Below are 21,310 nucleotides of genomic sequence, written 5' to 3' on the forward strand. Positions count from 1 at the left end.
GCAGTAATGATAAAGCAAAACAATTAAACGTGTCCTAAGTACTCTTGTTAATGCAAGGATGCATGCAGAATGATGCGTGCCCTCAGGCGTACACCCTCAGCGTCTTCATCTTACGTTACGCATGACATCGCCTCAAAGTGCGCCATGTCTACAAAGCACATGCAAATGCGGTGCATGATCATGATTACCAAGTTGTTATTAGTCCTATTCATACAGCAGGATTGGGAAGCTAAGATACCTTCCTCATATCACCATCCAAACAGTGATCCATTCTAGGGTCTTCAGTCCTAGATATCTCATACGATCATATGTTTGTAGGTCGTTGCAAAGGGCTCGTCACCAATCAATGCACGCCTATCATACCTTCGTCACCACAATAAGGCTCGTCACCTCAATGCGGTATCCAGGTATGCTCGAGGTCACTACAAAGGGCTCGTCACCAATCAATGTAGGCCGACAGCATGAATATAGTGTCCCATACCACCATAATTGGCTCACGAGTTTGGTTGCTCACTGGTCACTACGGGGAGGCTCGTCATCCCAGCGTAGGCCGACAGCTCGACCACGGTGTCCCATACCACCATGTCTGGCTCATGAGTCTCAGCGGATCAAGGTACCATGGTTAATAGGATTTCATTGGTAAGTTCGGTACCCTATATTCAAGCAGTAGCGTCTATACATGGTAAACATACATCGGATAATCGGGTTACTTGACGAACTCGACTAGCACGAGCGCACGTTGGGTTGAACGACATAGAGTGCGCAAACACTCCGCGTGGCCAAACCACTGCCGACAACTCTAATACGTCTCGGGTTCGTCTAATCACGTCCTACGTGGCGAAAGCAATCTCAGCCATAAACTTAAGGCCGATTACTGATTTCTTGGACTAATGCATAGTCCCAAACACATTTCACTACAACAGATATTCATATCTACAATTTAGAATAGTAAAGGAACAACAACTCAAATCATGCGGTACACAAGCATTTGAAGAATATCAACTTAACATGAATGTAAGCATAAATAATACGTGAATTGAAACAACAAGGAATGTAACTTACATGAAGGAAATCATACACACTAGTGGGAGAGTTGAGAATCGCTTCTCAACGCCCATACTAGGTTGATATATCACACTTTAGATCATTCAGACATTTCTACAAACACTTAGAATACATAAAACAACATACATGATGTATGTTGAAATACACGCATTTGGACAATTCCTTTTACCAAGGAGTTGCCGCACATATAATAAGCATAAGCACACGACAAATAATCATGGCAATCACATGTTCATATTTTATACATATACGGTACTTTATACATACACATAGAATACACAAATCTCAATAAATCACATGCATATCAGGAACGCAACATAAACATAACATTTGGCATGTGAAATCTCATCCATAGCATGAATAAACCATTCACTGGCATTGAAAGCCTTGAAAACCATAACCTATACGATTAAAGTCTGCACCTTAAGCCAGAAAAGAACACCGAACTGATTTCAGACGATATGTCTTCGTCAATGGCGATAAGATAACCTAAAGGAAGAATAGAAATGAGCTACAACACATAAAGACTATTCTAAGCTCTAACACAGATTAGGGTTAGGTTAACTTACCCGAAGATGAACTTAGAATCGCTGGAATAACGATTTAAAAGTGAAGGTTCAAGGAAGAAGAAGAACAGGAAAGAATCTAAGATGATTCACCAACTTCTCTCTCACTTTCTCTCTCTTTTCCTTTCTCTTTCTTAGGTAGGGTTAGGAAATTCGTATGGAAAAGAGAGCTAGGGTTTTAAGGTCTATAAATAGGCCTAATATTGATGAAAGTAACCCCAGGGCCAAGGTATACTTAGGGTATAACCAAAACCGGCCTCTTACGATCCAACGAAGCACTTCCGGTGGGCCTATTCCCATGAAAGGTCGGACTTAAGCTCACTGACCATGGATCTAGGTCAAGCTGAGTTTTCGTACCGACCGGATCTTCAGATTAGCCATGACGAACCATACTCAATTCAATGGTCACCGAATCTTGATCAGGTCCACAAGCACAAGGACATGCCTGGGCCACCTTCCCTGATCAGAGGGTGAAATTGGGTCAGAATCCAACGGTCAGATTGCTTAAAATCATCGCGCAAGCGACACGACTTAGATTTCATAAAATCTCATTAAATTTCCAACCATTCTCACACTCTTCACTCCGAACTCAATCAAATTGACCCAGAACATCATCTGGACTTGATTTTTAAGGTGATAGTTAAGTCCAACATGGTGACCGCAACAGCCTAAGATCATCGCTATCGGACTTTCGACGCGCGGTCCAGGTCCGATCCAGAACTTCCAAAAAATCCCAAGAGCAACTGGCTTTAGCGATGGATCCCAGATTTCAGAGTAACATAGCACTAACTAATCTACAGGTTTTGAGTCATGCAGATACAATTTAAAGTGATTGATGTAAATTTCACAAGCAATCGAGTTAAGCGCTAGTTACCCCAAAAGCTACTAAGGAAAGATTAGCACAAAATTTTCAGGGTCATTACAGCTTTCCAACGGACTAAGGAGATCAATGGTGGGTGCTCTATTAGGCCTAGATTTCTCTTTTTTAATGAAGGGCCAAGTGAGGCCTACCGATTGATGGTATGGATCTCACTTTGGACCCTAGATTGGCCGATGGCCCACCTTGATTCTCATGATCATTCTATGATGGGGCCATTCTCCATGGACCCCATCATGATATTTATTTTCCTTGCATTATAAGAGGTCATCTAGACCGTTCATTTTGGGTGGAGAAGAATCTCCACCGTTGATCTTCAATTTGATGGGCCCACGAGTAATGGGACCCACTTGATATATGATTGAATGCAAGGGAGGGCTCATAGTGGCGGGGCCCTCCATTACACGTGTCCCTCTCTCTTTCTATCTCTCTTTCTCTCTCATTTTCATATTTTTTTTCATGTGTGATGATGTGGTCGTGTGGCCCATTTGGATGGACCCCACCTTGATGTGTGTCTCACCAAAGCCATCTAACCATTTGGTGGCCCACCCTGGTAGCATGTTTGTGGGTGGGGCCCACCTTAAATATATGTTACCCAAACCATCCAGCGCCTAGGCAGTGAAGAATGAAAGGGTGTGGTGTATTGGCGGCTATATATATATATATATATATATATATATACACACACACACACACACACACACACACACGTACATACATACATAAATATTAGCTTGTTTAAGATTTTTGGGTGGGCTGCTCATGCAGGCCCCACCCTAATGCATTGATCCAATCCACGCTATTTTAGGTGTTGAGCCAAAAAATGAATCTGATCCGACTTTCTGGTGGGCCATAGCATGGAAACACTGTGGTTTTTACTGTTGAAAAACTACTTAATATCTCTACATACCGAAAAATATCAGATATTGGGCTTGTTTAGCCTGTCTCTGGACATGGAAACCAGTGGCCTGGGTGGATTCGGCCGATGCGGGCCCCACGTATGAAAAACCGTAGGAAAACTATAATTTTCAAAAAATAAAATATAAGAAGGCAGAGGGGTAGCTTTTGCCGCTGCTAGGCAGCAGGACACTGCTCGCGTCCATGGAGACGGGCGGGCAGGACGGGCCCTGTGCGTGGGCCCCATCATGATGTATGCTATATATCCACACCATTCATAGGGTGGGCCCATTCCTGAAGCGGGGCCCCTCCAAAAAAAATCAGCCCCATCTAGAGCTTAGGTGGCCCACATCACGGGAAATAGTGGAGATTTAACGTCTACCATTGGAACTCTTTTGGGTAAGCACAGAAGTTTTGAATCAATATGAAATTTGTTTTTAATCTTTATCTAGGTCTAGCTGACCTTATGAACGGATTGGATGGCTTATAAACATTATGGTGGGCCCCACGTGGGACCCACGGTGATGTAAGTGTTTTATTCACACCGTCCAGGTGGACGGTGGAACCCACCAGAATGTATATGTTTTGTCACCACCGTCCACACCACTGGACGGTGGGACCTCCCACGTGATGTATGTGTTTTACACATGCCGTCCATATGTTTTGATGGTGGGACCCACTGCATATGGCGACAGCAAGTGCTGTGGGTCCCACTACTAAATAGTATATTGTATTATATATTATATATTATATATATATATACACTATATGATATATGCAGGGTGGTGGGCCCTACGTGGTACCTACCTTTGCCTTCCTAACTGCACCCAGTTGCCTGTGTAGGAGCCATCTAGCTGCTCCTTTCTTGGCAGCAGGCCCCACATTGATGTATATCGCACCATCCACACTGGACGGTGAGACCCACCCCCATGTGTGGGACAGGGTGTGTGTGTGTGTGTGTCTATATATATATATAATATTATATTATATATAATATATAGGATGGTGGGCCTTTATGTGGAACCCCTACCATGATGCAGGTGTTGCATCCAATCCGTCCACCCATTTTAAAAGCTCATTTTATGATATGAGCTAAAGAATGAGTCAAGTCCATAGTTCATGTAGACTCCCACCATGATGCATGGGTTACATCCAAACCATCCACCATTTGCCAAGCTTGTATTACAGGCTTGAGACTAAAAATTAGACAGATTTATGGTTCAAGTGGACCCCACCTTAGTATATGTATGGGGCCCATCTTGATTTATTTGTGGCCACCCATTGAGGCCTACCTTGGCATATGTATGAGGCCCATTTTGATTTATTTGTGGTCGTCCGTTGAGGCCCACCTTGGTGTATATATAAGGCCCAAGTGATTAGGCTCATCTTGTCATATTTATAGCCGTTGTTGAGGCCCACCTTGATGTACTTTGTGGCCCATCCGTTAAGCCCACTTTGATGTATTTCATGGCCTAATCAAGAGGCCCACTTTGATATACATGTGACTCATCAGGATGTATCTTTGACCTATGAGCGGGGCCCACCTGTTGCTTGTATTGAGGCCTGTTGTGATATATTTGGGGCCCATGGGTCGAGGCCCATTGTGATTTGTATTGGGCCCATGACGCGTGACCCATTTGACGTGTTCAGGGCTCAGATGCGTGGCCCATTTGATGCATATGAGACCCATGTGTAGGGCCCCCCATGCTATGTATTTGAGGCCCATGAGTAGGGCCCACCTGAGGTGTATTTAAGGCCCATTGATGCGGCCCACTTGTTATATTTGAGGCCCGCGGGTGGCAGCCCATTATGATGTACTGGGGCCCATGGGTTGTGGCCCATTGAGATGTATACTTGGCCCATACGTCGTGACCCATTGCGAAGTATTTTCGACCCATTTAGTGAGGCCCATTGCGATATATATGCCTGCTTATATGATGAGGCCTATGCAGATGTATTCCCTGCCCATATGATGCGGCCCCATAGCGATGTGCATTAGGCCCATGTGATGCGACCCACCTGATTTATGAAACCATTGTGTGAGGCCATGGGCCTACTATATGTTTGGCCCTATGTGGGCCACTCATTGGGAGCAATGTTGGTTAGATGTCCACATTGATGGGCAATGATGATTAATTGTCCTCATTATGACCTCCCCTTAGGCCTTGTTAGGCCATTCTCATCGATGTTAATTACCGATTTCGATTACCAAGGCTGATTGTCGAAACCTATATGATGTATATGCGACCTGTAGTTAAGGCCAATTGTGATGTATTTAAGGCCCATGGATAAGGCCCATTGTGATGTATTCGTGACCTATGGGCAAGGCCCATTGTGATATGTATTAGGCCTATGATGCATGTCCCATTTGATGTATTCAAGACCCATGTGTAGGGCCCATATGTCCTGTATTTAAGGCCCATGAGCAGGGTCCACCTGTTGTGTATATGTGGTCCTTGGGCAAGGTGACTGTGTTGTATATTAGGCATTTGTGTGAGGCTGTCGACCCATTATGTGTTTGGTTCTATGGGGGCAATTCTTTGGGGAAATGTTAGTTAGATGTCCACATTGTTGAGGCCGATTGTTGATGCCAATTATTGACACCGATTATGAGTACGAGACAGCATAGTATCATAATACATACACATCATCTGCATGTTTGTTATGAGATGTGATTGACCATTACATATGCCATAGGGCAGGTTATTCAAGGGGCTCCCTAATAGGAGGAGTTACCCCACATGAGTGCACGGTATGCGTAGGATTGATGCATGATTGCACAATGTGACTCATACATCTCGCATTTGTGTGACATGACCACCGTACACCCTAGCGACATCAGGGCTGGAGCCTCCACAAGCATATCGTGGATGACCAGATGGAATACCAGAAATTTATTCTATATGGGGTACTATAGATATCCTTAGGTGAAAGTCCCAAAACCCTCTTAGTTCTAGAGGTTGCTCCAACGTCTAGACCGAGTGGATGCATGAGCGCATGAGGGCTGTATACCGTTACGCCGCGTCTCCCACTGTTGAGGCCTTACCTGCCTAAGAGGAATGGCAATGCTAAGCTGAGTCTGACCAGCTCGAGGAATGGGTCCACTATCGACGAGTTGGGCCCGATATTGGCAGGCGGATAGTGAGGTCTCTTCCACTCGCCTTATTGCGTGCGATGGGGCGACAAACTGGTCTGGAGTATAATAGACTCCGGTGATTTTTCAGAGAGGAACCATACTGATATGTGGACTTATTGAATAGGAGTTGCATGATCATTCATTCATTCATTCACTATCCACTTAGGCTGGTGGTGCGCAACTAATTGTTGTGTACCTTCATTATGGCAAGGATTTCGGTTGGGCGCGCGACTAACTTGAGATCAGGAGTTTACCACATCGAGTTTGACTATCCAAATTTAGGTATGGGACTGGTTTGGATAGAAGACCCTTATGATGGACCCCATAGCCTACGATACTATGTACTATCATCTCGACTTCACTCCATCTTGGTCATTTCATTTGTACCACATATCACGTTGCATCCGCAGTGCTTAACATTTTGGGTTGCCATGTTTCTGCATTGATATAGCCGTTAGTACTCATGCCTTGCATCGCATAGCCTTGGCACGATTGATGACACTCATATACTTATCAATATATTTCTGTTTATTTCGAGATTGTACGATTTATGGCACTGTATCCTCAGCATCTAATATTTGGCTCGCTCTGACTCCTCATTTGCATAGCTGTTCTATAATGCGTATTCTGATATTGATTGGCTCATGGGCTTGTCCGTATTTTTGCTTACTCTGTTATCGTATGATTTATGATCTTGTCAATATTTTGTTTACTATGATAATTCATGCTCTTATCAATATTTCTGCTTATTCCAACATTATACAATTTATGAATTACCAGTATTTTCGGTATTGTATGATTATGGCTTTGTATTAAATACTTGGCACTTATCTTGTGCACACACTTTCACCACCCTCTAAGCTTTTGTAAGCTTATGTACGATAGATGCCTGCAGGTGGCGTTAGGTTGCAGCAGCGTTGAGCTTGGAGCGTGTAACTGTCCTCTGAAGCTTTGATTTCAATATATATGTATTTCCCATTCTGCAATGTATCCAAATGATTATATTAGTGGATATGTGATGATGATGTTACCTTTGTGATTTGGGTAAACTTGTGGTTATGCTTCTTATAAAAAAAAGTTCATTGGAAAATCCTCCTTGTAGGATCCCAGGATCGAAATCTGGCATGTGAGTGCCCGGATCCGAGAATGGGGCACTACGGAGGCTGTCAGCGCCGGATTCGGCGATCGAAAATTTTGTGAGCCCATTTTTTGAGTTTGGGACGTGATAGTCTCTGTACTTGTCCCTGTCTGCATTCGACACAACTCATGGGGCGGTTCCCGAACCCAACTAAGTAACTGCTTTTGCTACTTCTCCGATACCATTTCCTCTACATATGGATCCTTTCAGAGCATTATCTGCACATGAGGTGAAAGAGGTAGAGGACTGGAATGAAGCAAACAAGGATATGCCAACATAGAAATGGTTCAGTACGATATGGATGAAGGATGCGTGGGTTGATAGCGAGGTAAGCATTACTAATTTATTCTCTATATGCATTGATTGACATATAATTAATTGTTATATTAATCTATGACTAAATCGTACTATCCTATTGATTAAGCTATTGACACATACATCAAGTTCCTTGAGAAAAGGCGTAACGACCTTTCAATAGCATATCGTCAGGATTACAAGTTCTGTCCTATGTATTTTACGGTAACTGTTTATTTTGCAAATCCTTAATCTGTTTGAAAATTTTATTTTCTTACATGTATTGAACTTTGATCATGTTTGTAACAGCAAATCCTTGAGGGGTGTTTGCTGGTTTTGATAGCATATTGAGCTTCGAAATCGGCATCAGAACGTGTCTCGCTAATAGGCCAGCTGACCACGGCTTACGTAATTACTAAGCAGTAAGATAAACCATACGCCAAAGTGATTTGGTATTATGAACGGGTAATGCACTCGTCACAGAACATCATCTCTTACTGTTATGTGTTCTATTATGTTTTAACTAATATATTATTTTGTGAATCATGGACAGGTCTATGCACCCACAAATCATGAAAATTTACATTGGTTTTTGTTGGTCATCTATCCTAGAGTAAGAGAAATCGTTGTTGTGGATAGCTTATGCATAAATGTAATGCCGAAGTATATGCAGCAGATAAAGAACATGACTGATGCACTCCCCATTCTCTTCCATGCCACTGGCGACAGCACTGCGCTTGAAGGGAAGAATTGGTCCATCAGAGTGGATAAATTTGCGTTGAAGCAGCACAATGGTTATGACTGCGGCATATTCGTAATGAAATTCATCGACATTTTGTGTAGCGGTCTCACCTTGGCGGGAACAAACATGCAAAAATTCACCGCCGATTGGAGGAAGTCAATAACATATGATTGCTTGTCTCTAGTCCATATATGATATTTGTCCAGGGTATGGGAGGATTTTTGGAAAGATGTTGTATTATACGGAGTATTAATTTCATTGTTGAATATACTTTATACATTGTTGTCCCGCTCATATACCATGTCATGTTATATACATTGTATGAGGTTTACAGTAATCTTGGAGTGACAGCAAATTTCCATGTCTGTGCATTTCAGTCCAAGTTCCTTCTCTAATCACGATGGCCTTGGGAGGGTTGATCCGAGGGATGGGTTGACTGCAAAAGGGTCGATTAAAACAATATTGGGTTATCTTGCTGGTTCTGAAATCATTATGCCAGCCAGCAAGATAACCCAATATAGTTTTAATCGGCCCTTTTGCAATCAACCCATCCCTCAGATCAACCCTCTTAAGGCTATCGTGATTAGAGAAAGAACTCGGACTGAAATGCACATACTTGGAAATTTGCTGCATATTTGCCGGAAGTACATGGGCGGATGTATAACATACTATGTAATTTTGGTGGATTATGAAATGAACTTTATACTTTGTCCCACTGTATTTCCAGTTTGTCCCGCTCAATTTCCAGTTTGCAAAGCTCAATTTCTAGTTTCGCTCGCTCAATTTCCAGTTTGCAAAGCTCAATTTCCAGTTTGGCTCGCTCAATTTCCAGTTTGTCCCGCTCAATTTCCAATTTCGTCCGCTCAATTTTCAGTTTGCAAAGATCAATGTTCAGTTTGTCCCGCTCAATTTCTGGTTTGGCCCACTCAATTTCCAGTTTGGCCCGCTCAATTTCGATGGAAATGTGCAGTCTTGATTCAAGCCTACTGCGGATTCAATTTCGGTGGAAATGCTTGCTCAATTTCCTAACTGAAAGTGCACAAAAAGCTCCAATGATGAACGATGAATTTCAGAGTACATTTGATTCAACCGAGAATTAATTCGGTCCGAACGAACCCAAGCTCGGCGTGATCGAAATCGAGCAAATGCCGAAATGCCCGCTCAATTTCCAGTTTGTCCCGCACAATTTCCAGTTTGGTCCGCTCAATTCCCAGTTTGTCCCGCTCAATTTCCAGTTTGTCCTACTCAATTTCCAGTTTGGCCCGCTCAATTTTCAGTTGTCCCGCTCAATTTCCAGTTTGGCATGCTCAATTTCCAGTTTGGCCCGCTTAATTTTTATTTTGTCCCGCTCAATTTTCGGTCAATTCGCTTCACTTTACAGTCATTTCCATGCATTTCACGGTCATTCGCAGCGATTCCGTGTTGATTCACGGTCATTTCCATGCATTTCATGGTCAACTCCCTTCACTGTACGGTCATTTCCACGCATTTCAGGGTCAATTCGCTCCACTTCACAGTCATTTCCATGCATTTCACAGTCAATTCCGACGATTCCCTTCACTTCACAGTCATTTCCATGCATTTCACGGTCAATTCCCTTCACTTCACGGTCATTTCCATGCATTTCACGTTCAATTCCGGTGATTCCGTTTCATTTCACGGTCAATTCCCTTCACTTCACGATCATTTCCATGCATTTTTTCTAAACAAACAAGCTAAAATATAGGACAACTACTCCATTACAAGTCGTATTTTGTATCAAGCAATTTATTTGGGAGAGGGAAATCTGGCATATCTTGTTAGCGTGAGGGGAGGCATTGGAATTTCCTTTGCCTTTAACACAAATGATTTGCACTCAATTATAATTAATTTATAAGGAACTTATATATTAATCGGGTTCGTGTTGGGTCAGGCAACCCGAGACCTCAACCCGAGCCTAACCCAAGTTTTATCAGGTTGGTGTTTGTATGGCCCAACCCCAAGAGCAAACTCAATACATCCTGCCCAAGCCCAACCCAATGTCGAGTCGGTCACAGGTTGGTTGGGTTGAGCCCGCCCAACTTTTAGCCCTAAAATCATATATGGTATGTCAAGTAACTAATTTTGGTTTAGAAGATATTCTTATTATATGAATAAAGAAAGAAATGAAAAAAAGAGATAGATTTTTTTTTATATGCTTATATATAAATATTTATATCAATATGTGTTAGAGAAAAATGTAGGTAGAATAAAATTCTCCATGTAAAAAAAAAAGAAGAAGGATACGGATACGGTTATAGCTACGGTTATAATCCGTAGCCATAGATCGGGGGTGGAATCACGGAATCCGCGATTGATCGCCGATTGGGACAGCGACTTGCGGTGGAATCGCGGGAGCTGTGATGGATCGCCGAGCTATGGGTATGGCTATGGTTATAATCCGTAGCCATAGGTTCTTTCCTCTTTCATTTTTTTTCTTTTTTTTTTTGCTATTGTAATCCACACCGCCTTTTGTGGGTCCTGTCATGAGGTCTGTGTTATATCCAAACCGTCCATCTATTTGACGAGCTCATATTAAGGCTTGAAACGAAAAATAAGATAGATCTAACTATCAAGTAGACCACACTGTAAAAGCCAATGGGGAATTGAACGTCTACCATTGAAACCCTTTTAGGGGTTATAGAAGATTTGGATCATTATGAAATTTGTTTTTCTTCATCATCCAGGTCTTTGTGACCCTATAAATGAACTTAGACGAGGAGGATTTCTCACAAACATCACAGTGGGCCCCCAAAAAGTTTTTAATGGTCGACGCTCATTCAACGCTGTTTCCAGTTTGTCCCACTCAATTTCCAGTTTGGCCCGCTCAATTTCCAGTTTTGCCTAATCAATTTCCAGTTTGCAAAGCTCAATTTTCAGTTTGTCCCGCTCAATTTTCAGTTCATGTCCCCCTCAATTTCTACTTTCCGAAATTCCTCCATTCTACAAGTTCTCTAGATACAAATAACTGAAAAATCATGAAAACATGTCATTTGACATAAATCACTATGCATGCTTCAAAAAATCAGTACAGTGCAAGGCTTGTCGATGGGATTAAAGGGCAGAAAATGTACTTTTGTGAGATTTGCTAGTCCCTGTAGGAAAAACAGTTGCTTATAGTTTTTCTCTGAGTTATTACATGAATGATTGTAATAAGATTAGTAGTGAAATTAAAGTCTTATTTAGGTATATTTTCCATGCATTTCTCGGTCATTTCCCTTCCCTTCACGGTCAATCCTGGCGATTCCATGCATTTCTAGGGACCTTAGGGTTAGTATGGGAGTATAAGTGCCACTAGGGCCATTTACATCAAAACTGGAGTTATATATAACCCCATTTTCTCACACCTCTCTACCTTGCATGAATTTTCTATGTTTTCCTAGGGCATTTCAAAAGGGGAAATAAGGAGAAGAGAAGAGGAAGCTCGGAGAAGTGGGATCCAACCAAGGAACATTGATCTCCTTTTCCTTGAGAAGACTTCGTGCCACGACTGGGACCACAAACAGGTGAGATCCGACCCTCGACCCAAAAATCTAGACTATTGAAGCCCTTTTTTTCACAATTGCTAATAGAATACATCTATTGTAGAGATCCTTACGCCCTGCGTCGAACTCCTACTTCGAAACCGCCGACAAGTTTGAACCCTATGTTATCGTTTTATCGGCCCTTAAGGGCCCAGATAATGATTATGGGTTCCGATCTACGCTTAAGAACTTGCTGTGCTGTTTATTTGAAATGATTTGCAAATGATATGTTTCATGAAATGGATTGTAGTCCATGTGTTCGTTGAAATGCCTGATTCATTCCTGCTCATTTCAGCTCATTTCTGCTCACTAATGCCTACAGTTCCTATTTCCCATGCTATGTGTTCACTCAATCATTTATGCAATCCAAGTTGCTCAATCTAGAAGCTGGTATTTAAAATTGCACAACTATTGTTATAGTGTACTAGAAAACAAATTTGCAGATATATGTTCCTCCTAGTGATTTTATTCCACTCTATAACCACACTACCTCTTCCAATGATTTCTGGGTCCCTACTCGTGGCTTAGTGGTAGACTCACAGGAGTTTCAACACTAAGGTCATGGGTTCGAGTACCTATTGTGGTGTGTGTGAGTATGAGGGTGTGTGCATAATATATATATATATATATATATATATATATATATATATATATAACCTCCAGTGGTTTCCCATCCACTCCCAACTATTTAAAACACAGTACCTTCAATGACAAGGCTATCCACAAAATGGATATTATGATAAGAAATATGAAAATGAACACAATTGTTGGGTTGGGGCCCCATTGACTGGTTGATCTACAATGGGGCTCAAGTGGATGATAGGATATCATGATCTGTACCATCCACTTGATGTGCCTGAGAATGGATGGACAATTGGATAAGTAAGCATCACATGGATTCAGTTTTATCCTTCTTCCATCAAATCTATACTTATAAACAATTTGAAGATGTCAACTGTACAGTTGTCCATCTGCGCTGACTTTCTATACTGGCCCTTAACAATTTAGCCCACATAATGAACAGTATAGATTATCTGACATTGCAACCATATGGGCCCCATCCCTGATGGCCAAGCAACATACTCCCAATTGCAGCTGAAACACATCTTTTTTTCTTCTTTTTTTTTTTTCATTTTTTCGTTGACTCACTGTGAAGATGAAGTTATAACCACGTCTAAGAACATCAGCAAGGAAGATAGTTCTCCTCCACATCATTTTAATAAAATCACTCGACATGTATAATTTCTCTCCAGTGAAATCTACATCGTCTATAACAAGTTTGTAGCAATGCAAGTGTAGGAGATTGCACCGATCAAAGGATGTCTGGTCGACAGCTACGAGGAGGAGGTGACCAAGCAAGAACTCAGTATTTTCACCTAACCAAAAGCTTTCAATGAAAATATCTAGCATGCCCTTCTCTTCAGCGTATGCTCAATTTATGATAGCAATTATTAGAGTCTTGTTGCTCATAGAAGCCCCCTCTAGAGTTGTTTCCAGTTCATCTTTTGAGATAGTTGTTGTCTGAAAATCCATGAAAGAATAACTTCAATGTGTAAATTGGATAAAAATAATTGAGATTTTGTGGGCACCCCCGTGGTCACTAAAGTGGGGCTTACCTCCATTGATCACTGATCGGGACAGCGAGTTGGGGCGGAATCGCGAGATCCGCGATTGATCCCCGAATGGGACATATAGTTGCGGCGGAATCGTGGGATCCGCAATTAATCGCCGATCGGGCCTCCCCCCCTTTTAAGCTGGTACGTGAGTGGGGTGTTGCAAAACCTCACTCCCTCACTCAAATCTCTCATTTCCCTCACTACTCTCACCCTCTTTGCCTCCCTCAATCTCTCAAATCGGAATCCCCAAGCCTTCATTTCACCTTTCATCTCATTCTCCCTTACATCATTCCCACTTCGACATCCATCCTGTCTTCTTCTTTCACCCTCTTTTCATTTCGAAATCTTTGAATCCCTAAACCCTACAAATTTTGAAATCCTCAAATCCCCAACTCCTACAAAATTTTGAAATCTTCAAATCCCCAAATCCTACAAATTTTGAAATCTTCAAATCCCCAAATCCTACCAACTTTAAAATCCTCAAGTCCCCAAATCATCAAATCTTCTACAAGAATACCTCTATCTAAGCTTCAACCCTTACATCATTCACCCTTGAGTTTGTAAGAAAATGGCCCTTCCTGGAGCTATCACCTCATTCTTCTCCTTTTTATTGATCCTCCTCCTTTTTATTGATCCTTTCCCTCATGGGAAAGAGGAGGGCGGCTCCCGAGGAGGCGGGGCCGAGTCGGGCTAGGCGCGCGCGTATGGAGAGTGAATTAAAGCTAGCAATAGCTCCTAGTGCTGCGAAGCCAAGCCGTGAGAGGCGATCAAAGAGGAATCGCGATGAAAATGAAAAGATGGCTCCTCCCGCGCACCCCAAGGTGAACCTAGGGAAATTTCAAAATCAAAAAGTCGTGTTTGAGGTCTCCGTCGAAGATAAGTTCTTTGGCGAGTTTGAGTTACTCGACCGTCTCTTGCACAAAGATTGGGCACACATGTTTGAGGGTAATTATTGCTCTGATGCGGGCTTGGTAAGGTCCTTCTACTCTGTAATTCGTAGGGCAAGTATGAACCTATTAGGGTTCGACATCCCTTTTGGCGGGCAGACAGTCTGCGTTAACATACAGGTCATCTCCAAGATCCTCGACGTCCCGCTAGGGAAAGTGCATATTAATGTGAAATTATGAAGAAGAAACAGGATAGGGATGATTGAATTATGCACCTGTGTGGGAAGTTGGTCAAGTGGAAGCGTGGCAACAGCGTGGCTACTTCCAAGCTGCTCTTCCTGTATCGACTACTCCACCACATTTGTATGTACAAACTGTATCCAAGGACTAGAAACCGAACTAAGTGCAACCGTTTCTTGATCGAGCTCCTCTACCAAGTGGGCCAGGGAGCACAAGTATGTCTCCCCACCATTGTGCTTACCCATATCGTAAAGGCAGTGACATTGACTCGGAAAAATGCAGCACTTCCATTTGGTCGCTTAATCTGTAGGCTTGCCCGCAATTACGGGATCAAGGGATCCAATGGGGACCCCGAGCCTGTGAAATTCATTGATGAAACTATGATCAACCATATGAATATTGGCCCGAAACTCAAGATGTCGAGGCTCAAAAAAAATGGGGATGAGATCGAAGAAGAAGAAAAGAGGAGAGCGATGAAGAAGAAGAAGAAAGTGATGGGGAAGAGGAATCCGAAAAGGAAAGGGCAAACGAGACACCTCTTGCCTTACAGGAAACACGAGAGCTCTACCAATCGCTTGATGCAAGGATGGAGAGATAAGAGAAGCTAGGCAAGAAGCTCTACCGTGCCGTAAAAGTGGTCCTGTGCTGTGTACAGAAAGAGGGAGCACCCCCTCTTTCACCTGACTTTGAGGACTAGTAGGCCCTCAAGCCATCCCTTTTTGTGTCCCCATCCCTAGCATGGTGTCATCTTCTCCCTATGGGGAGTTCACGATATCTATTGCCTAAGTTTAGTTTCCCGTTATGCAATGAAAATGAAATCTCCTTTTCATCATGTTATTAATGGTGTGGGCTGATAGTACTCCTAGATAAACTTTGCTTTCCATTGAGCAATGCATTATTTCAGCCATATGCAAACCGCTCATCTAGTAGTTGCAACACTTCCATTAACCTATTAAGTTCATAAATTCTTTCATTGAAGAGGAGAAATGTTTTGGCTATGTGTAAGAGAAATTTGGTCCATTCATCATGCCAATCCAATCATATCAGCTTCTTTCCTGAAAATGCCCCCTTTTAGTTTCCTTGCCTAGACTGGCAACAAATTTTCTATGAGTATAGATTTGTAAATGATGAAATTTTTTCAAGAAAATCTTGCTGAAAGACAATCATGGGAAACAAATTTTCATTTCTTACTGTTTTCTAGATATGGAGTTTCCCAAAAAACTCCATTTTCCTCAAAAATAAAAAATAAAAAATCCACAAATCCAAACAATCCTTAAAGTAGGCTTGAGGAGATTGCTCGATTCATTGATAGCCAGTCAAATCAGATTAAAGAGTTTGAAGTAGAGAGAGAGAGAGAGAGAGAGAGAAGCTGATACGATTGCATGAAGATAAGAAGATTGAGCTTAAGTGGAGGTATTTGGAAGAAGAAGTTGAACTAGAGAAGGAATTTGATGCTAAGCTGACCCAACTGATGGACAAGTGACTATTGTAAATAGGTCCAATGTTTGTCTTTTTTCTATCAAATTTTGATTTTTGTTTTAGCTTTTTCTTAATCGTCTATTTGCAAACCATCAGTTAAGAAAACAGTTGGTCAGTAAAAAGATGCAAAAGCAGTCCATGGTTTGGTGACCTAGGCGGTTGATCTGAGCCAGCTACGAATGTGCTAGCTACAAACAGATCATTAAGAAAATGCTGCAACAATATTAAATCTCCCATTTATTAAAGAAAGATCAAGTGATCTTTTTTTTTCCTGTTAGTTTTGTCCAGAAATTGATCGATTTCACTTTTAGCACAATATTGAACTTGATATGTACTTGTGGCCTTGGTTCTTGGATGCTCTCTAGGTTAAATGAGTTCAAGTCATGAGACAACATGTTTGTGGGCTTGTTTTCTTTGTTCAGGCTAGTATATATCAGGAGGAGAAGAATCTCATAGACTTGTATATTATCCTTCTCAGATTTTCAAGGTAAAGAAAGTGTCATTATGGGAGTTCTGCTTGCCTTTTCCTTGTTTTTATTGTCACTTTCTCATTGTTATGGAGTATTTCTTTTTGAGACTATTATCACATGTTTCATTTGTGATTTTAAAGATTGTGAGAGTATTTGAATTTCCTTAAAAATTCAGTTCTTTACTATCTGTTTAGCTGGGTTTAATAATTCCATATTTGCATTTGGAGAGGTATTCAATCTTCCCACTTTAAAATCTTCCCAATTCAATCTTCCCAATTTACTATCCGCAATCCCCTTCATTCAATTGCTCTCTAGATTGAATCAATTTGATAATGCACTAACCTTTGCTCTATCATTTGGTAGTGCTTATTTCGTTTGCTTCTATTATAAATTTTGTTTATTCTTTTTGTCATTACACTGATTGTTTCAAAGATTTTATTTGGAATGGAGCTTCGATATTAGGAACATTGTGTGATCTAGGTTGTAGGAATGAAACTATAATAGTTATCAGTTGCATTTGGTTTATCTAAACTGCTGGTTGCATCGTGGTCATATAATCTTGGTGAGGTTTGGTAGTTTTCAAAGGCAGTTCTTAGTTTTGAAGGAATGGTCATGCAAATCAGCAGGCAATCTGGGAGTTGGTTGTACATGTATCTATCTCCTGGTAGAACTAGCAAGCCATTTCAAAATGCAAACTTTCAGAAATGATTGATCACAAATCTCTCTCTACAATGACTACTTTACCATTTCACTCTGATTTGGGCTCTGAAATCATCTTTATTAATGTTGTGGGATCCCGTTCAATCTGACAGGATTACAGAAAGTTAAATAAACTGGATCTTGTATGTTTTAAGTTGTAACAACGAGTTCCACTTTTATTGAAGTGTTTATATATATATATATATATATATATATATATATATATATATATATATATATATATATATATATATATATATGTCTTTTTATCTTTTTAGAAAGTATGCTTCATCTTAGCCTTATATCAGTAGAGTTTTAAGCCAATCCTTACAAAGTTTTGTTTCTTGTATTCGGTACACAACCATCTGATTGTTCATATTTAAAACCCATCTAACATGCTCATCTATAACTGTTTTGATGCATGGTTGCTTGTCAGGCTCCATATAAAAGATGGCTGATATTGAGGACATTCAGCCCCTTGTCTGTGACAATAGAACAAGAATGGTTAAGGTGAGTTTGTTTGGTATCAATTTCGTAGCCATACGTATTTCATTATCAGCCACATAAGTATTACATTTCTATATATCCATACCATGCCATATCTTTGTATGCTCATCACCTATATGTTGAGTCAGATTGTTGTGGGTGGCCGACCTAATTAGTGTCAGGTTATATCTTAGCAGTGAGCTTAGCACACCAGTTTGAATGGAACTTATGTCCAACTTTTAGGTGGCATGAGGCAAGAAAGACCTGGATATTGATTTCCTTGGTCTTATCAATTATCCAAAGACTAGACTTGTGTGATCATCGACACTTATTCTAGGTTAATGGTGGCTGCCCAACCACCGTGCACCAATCCAATCTATGAAGGGAGCCAAATAATTCAACAGTTGTGATTTTCTGCCTATCCTTTAACATGAGTCCATTTCTGAAAAGGGCCTTGCTTAATGTGCCCTTGGAGATCCAGAAAAGAATATATATCTTACTAGAGATTCTCAACGTTGATGTTAGGTCATTTGAGAGGCGCTTGAGGGATCTTTTTGTTAAATGGGCCACACATGGCTAGGCTCCATTTTTGTATGAAAAAAATTTAAAAAATCCCCAAGTGACTTCTTATTAAAAAGCAAACAACCAAATTGTAATTTTCTCAGTCTGCTTTTGGGTACCCGTGTGACTTGAATTGCAAATGCTCTGTCTAAATCATGAGGAAATGGAAAAAGTTAGCAATGTTTGCTAGTATTCATGAGGAAGTAATCTTCAAAATTCAGTTATATGCCTTTCAAAATTCAGTTATATGCATTTCATATGTTGCTTGCTGAAGTCATATCATCTTTGCTGAAATCTCCCAGGCTGGAAGATCCTAGCCTTTTTTTGCTGCTGTGGCCTAAAAATATCTTTGGAGGCTTCCTATCTCTTCATGGCACCCAACAATGGAATAATGACATTAAGTAAACATGGCAATTAGAAAACACTGGTTTGATTAGAGTAATTCAGCCTCCAGACAAATTGAATATTTTTTTTTAAAGACAAATTCGTTACCAAAATGTTCTTAGATCTTTATTTTTATTGTACAATCGCTACCCCTTTCTTGATGTATTTCGATTATTATGAATAAACATGCCATTAAAAGAAGGCAAAGTTTTTCCAAAGAATTGGACTGAAGTTGGTGGTGAGATCTTGTTAATTTGTATTATCATTATGTAGGGAGAAGTTTGCTTCAGTGTCTAATGGTTCAGTGGTGGTGGCTTTGCTGTGGCTGCAAGTGCCGGTGGTGGAGCTACTGAGGCCAAGAAAGAAGAGAAAGTGGAGGAGATGGAGAGATGCTCCATTGCTTTCAGAGTAATGTAAGTTATAGTGCACATAGTTGATTTGGGACACCTAGTCCAATCCATTAATGTAGACTGTTCATCTTTAACCCTTACATATGATTCCAACGGATCACTCTTATTAGGCAATCATGACCATGCCATCCATCTTTAACAAATGCCAATTAAAGATGCCACTTTTGACTCTTGGGACAGTTTCCCCTTTTGTAATATGTTGATTTCTCTGTTTCTCCTGTAATTATGTAAATAGAGCTATTGTTACCAAAAGGAAATAGTGTTGTGGTTCTATGGTAAAGTATTATCTCTACTCCATGAAACTATAAAGTAGCTTGCTGATTTGCTTTGCAACTTAAGAAAATGGTAAGATGCTCTTTAGCTTTTGCTGGTTAGTGATGATTTGTTCGCTTCAAACAAGCAAATTAATGCATACCTCCTGCTGTTGTAAATTTTCACAGGTCAAAGAGCTTTAGAAGGCAACAAGAACCATACAAACCCTCTATTATGAGGCTAAGGTTAGCTCTGTCAATCAAATCTTGCTCCCTTGATTAAAATTTCATTTTCTTTAATGCAAAATACTGCTTTGTTTTCTCAAGGGGTCGAAGCGGACAATGATCACCTACAAGATCCCAGCAACAAAAAGGTTTTCGCATTCAAATACGCACATCCATTTGTTGCCTACTGGTCACATGTAGGACTATCAATGAGCCAGGCCCAGGCCAAGAAAAAATAAATTTTTAGTCTGAAAATTTGTTTCATAACATGTTTGGATGAATGTCCTTTCGAAAAATTTGTTTGTGGGAATGTTGTTTGGAGCAGTAATTCAGTTTACATAAGAGGAATTCTATGTTTTCCTTGCATTTAGTTTTCGTCCTTTTTCAATTGACTTATTCTTTGTTTTTATGTTGCAGAGTCTTCTAGCGGTGGTTCGCCCTCGAATAATTACAAAAGATGCACAAGAGAAGTTATCGGTATAACTGTCGGATGTGCAAGTGGACTACTGATATTCACATCCATTTTCTATCAATGGTGGATGAAGGATGCACCTGGCCATGTGTGAGTGCACACAGACTCACCAAGATTTGTATTTTCAGTAGTATTGTAATTGTAATTTTAATTGATTGAATGAAGGATTGTAATTGATTCATTATTGAATGAATGATTATAATTGTAATTTTTAGTCTGAATGAAGGATTGTAATTAATTCATTATTGAATGAATGATTGTAATTGAATGAATGAATGATTATCATTGAATGAATGAATGATTATCATTGAATGAATGAATGATTATGCAGGTGGTAATTGAATGAATGAATGATTATAATTTTTTTAAATGTAGGAAATTGCCTGCTAGTCACATGTGGGATTTACTTTTTATAAATATGTGTTAAGAGAAAAATGTAGGTAGAATAAAATTCTCCATCTAAAAGAAATGAAAAAATTTACGGTACGGATATAGCTATGGTTATAAACCGTAGCCATAGATTGGCGAACCTCACAGCGAGTTGGGGTGGAATCGTGGAATCCGCAATTGATCGCCGATCGGGCAGCGACTTGCGGTGGAATCGCAAGATCCGCGATTGATCGCCGATCTGCAGATCATCTATAGCTACGAATTAAAACCGTAGCAATAGCCATATCCATTTTTTTTTTACATGGAGAATTTTATTCCACCTGCACATAGTTATAATCAATATGTATATATAAGCATATAAATAAAATTTTTATCTCTTTTTTCTTCATTTCTTTCTTTAATCATATAACAAGAATATCTTCTAAACCACAATTAGTTACTTGATGTATCATATATGATTTTATGGCTGAAAGTTGGGCGGGT

At 40.5% G+C, this 21,310-nt stretch overlaps 1 long non-coding RNA gene across 1 annotated transcript; it reads left to right on the forward strand.

Annotated features, from left to right (window-relative positions):
• Positions 1–19,438: 19,438 nt before the first annotated feature.
• LOC131225647 (uncharacterized) lies at positions 19,439–20,536 on the forward strand. Its single transcript, XR_009161443.1, has 3 exons — positions 19,439–19,502; positions 19,948–19,986; positions 20,383–20,536. It is a non-coding gene; the product is annotated as an uncharacterized LOC131225647 (long non-coding RNA).
• The last annotated feature ends 774 nt before the right edge of the window (positions 20,537–21,310 follow it).

The sequence above is a fragment of the Magnolia sinica genome, chromosome 14 (assembly GCF_029962835.1).
Source record: "Magnolia sinica isolate HGM2019 chromosome 14, MsV1, whole genome shotgun sequence".
NCBI lineage: Eukaryota > Viridiplantae > Streptophyta > Magnoliopsida > Magnoliales > Magnoliaceae > Magnolia > Magnolia sinica.